This window comes from Vanessa tameamea, chromosome 27 (assembly GCF_037043105.1).
Source record: "Vanessa tameamea isolate UH-Manoa-2023 chromosome 27, ilVanTame1 primary haplotype, whole genome shotgun sequence".
In the NCBI taxonomy this organism is placed as follows: Eukaryota; Metazoa; Arthropoda; class Insecta; order Lepidoptera; family Nymphalidae; genus Vanessa; species Vanessa tameamea.
In genome coordinates this window covers 3,557,068-3,559,590 of record NC_087335.1, presented here as the reverse complement: position 1 = coordinate 3,559,590, position 2,523 = coordinate 3,557,068, and the positions used below count along the sequence as shown (strand labels likewise).

General features: G+C 27.7%; 1 long non-coding RNA gene across 1 annotated transcript; it reads left to right on the top strand.

Moving 5' to 3' along the window:
• Positions 1-2,482, top strand: LOC135194197 (uncharacterized). The gene is made up of 7 exons (XR_010309710.1): positions 1-26; positions 156-173; positions 636-656; positions 1,170-1,190; positions 1,488-1,505; positions 1,656-1,700; positions 2,357-2,482. It is a non-coding gene; the product is annotated as an uncharacterized LOC135194197 (long non-coding RNA).
• Positions 2,483-2,523: the final 41 nt, after the last annotated feature.

The window sequence follows — 2,523 nt, the reverse complement described above, 5'->3', positions numbered from 1 at the left end:
AGACACCCTACTACTACGGTGACAAGGTAAGCTAAAACTAACTCAATACAATGACTAATTAGTAAAAATTGTACTAGCAACATATATACATATACACTTATCCGTATGAGTAAGAATAATGGCGGATATTGATATACTATTTCTTTAATTTTCAGACCTATTATGGCGACAAGGTAAAAATATATAACAGTAATTCTGTATTATTAAAAGATGGAACTAGATTGAATTTGCAAATACTAAATTAAAAAAGAACTTAATATAATAACCTTAACATCCTTATTAATGTAATTTTTAATTTTCATGGTGACAAGGTGATGAAATTATTTCAGTCATATTTTTAAATTGTATAAAGATAATTAATAAATAAATTAGGACAATATTTAAGCAACTAACACTATATATATTTCTGATTCAAAATTGCTAACATAAAATAACAAATTTATATAAATAGCCATAAATCGGTAGTAAGCTTTATTCTGACAAAACATCAGTAGCATGTAATTGTTACGAATTTAACAAGTATTCAATTACAATATAATTTTTGCAGCGAAATTAAACATTGAATTGTGTTAAATATTCTATATTAGATACTAAATATTTTTAACAAATATGTAATTCTGAAATATCTTTTTTAGACACCCTACTACTACGACAAGGTAAGTTAAGACCAACTAATTACTAATGACTAATTTAAAGACATTCTACACACATGTATATACTTAATCGAATGAATCCTTAATTTTAAGACCCTGTATTAGTGAGATAAGATAACGACATTTTCAAACATATTTCTATCATATGGAATAATAAAAAAACTAGTATTTAAGCAGCAAATTCTTTGTATAAAATTAATTTGCATAAAATAAAATTAAGTTTTTTGTTAAGTTCATCCTCAGTAGCATTCCGTTAAGTAGTTGACAATAATCCCAGCTTCGTATAGCACGTAAAACCGTTATTGGTACTGCGCTGATCTCTTTCCGATCGTGAGCAATTTCTACACCATCGGATTATGCTCTCATAATCCGATGGTGTAGACTTAACTCTTTAAGACACAGAAGAGAGAGTTCATTTTAACTAAAGGTTACTTTTATTTTTCTTAAATATGTCGTATTTGTACAAGCCACGATTTTTACCTATATATTATGTGATTTGCAAATTATCTTTTTTAGACTCCCTACTACGGTGACAAGGTAAACGAACTAATTAAATAATTTATGTAACCCATACAAATTTCTCTCCTTTTTTTGTTAATATGTTTGATAAAATGGTCGAGCAATTTTTCGCCATTCCAAATAATATATGAATTAATGGACTTAGACTTTTCAGCCACAATATAAATAATTTCGCTGTTATAAACATTTTGACAATAACCTTAACCCTAATCTAATTGGAGACGCTTTAAAATTATATTTCTTTTAAAAATCTATAAAAAAATCTCGATATAAATGTATAAAGTCAATATTTTAATACCCTTTTTAATTTTTCAGACTTACTATGGCGACAAGGTAAATATTAGATAAATTTTAGTGTTATGTTTCTATCTATCTAAATTGTCTGAAAAATATATGGATTCGACAGTCAGCCATCTGATGCCATAAAAAAAAACTATGTTCGACCATATAAACCGTTTTACTGAGCTGTGATATTATTAACAGACCGATTTGACATACAAGCAGGGACACAGAAACAGTGGACCCTTGGTAAGAAAAGATATATATTTATTTGTTTTCCATAGGTCACGTTTATAAAATTAATCGTTTATTCATTTTCATTTTTTTTTTCTTGTTGGGAAAGTATAAGCGGTATTGTTGGAAGGTTTGAGGTAAATACATAGCACAAGTACATAACAATAAATAATAATGATCTTCCACTCGAAATATATAAGGCCCTTATGTACTTTACAAAATATTCAACAAAAAATCTTCATCATGAGTACATAAAGTCTATTTTAGTTTGCATGTTTAATGGTGATCAAACTTTTCCGAACTACAAAATAAATATTTAAGCAAGTTTTTAGATTGCTATTATTGTATGACGGATCAATGTTCATTAATAATGAGTCTAGTTAATTGATTTACAAAATGTCACTTAAGTGCCTATAAATTATAATTTATATGACGTCAGGCTAGTCACAAAATCATATGTATTTGTAATATCATAATATACATTTAATATACATTTTTTCTAACTACTTGTACTACTGTTGTACAGTTCAGAAAACTGAAATTTTTATTTAGCGCCATCTATCGTTACCGAGTTGTAACAATCGAATTATTAATTAAACTTTTAACTCTACGCTACTAAATATTCGACGAAATTACTACATTTAAATAAAGTATTATTATTATCTTCGCAGAGACAGCAAGACGACGAAGCTGATTACAAACGTTAAATGATCACCGCACTTCGACTACCGTTCTTCAGACCGTATGACCATGTGATGTCAAATATTCTTGCTAATAAATAGCAGTATTTCAAAATATCTATGACTCTTATTTTCCTCCAATTTTAATATGCACACTG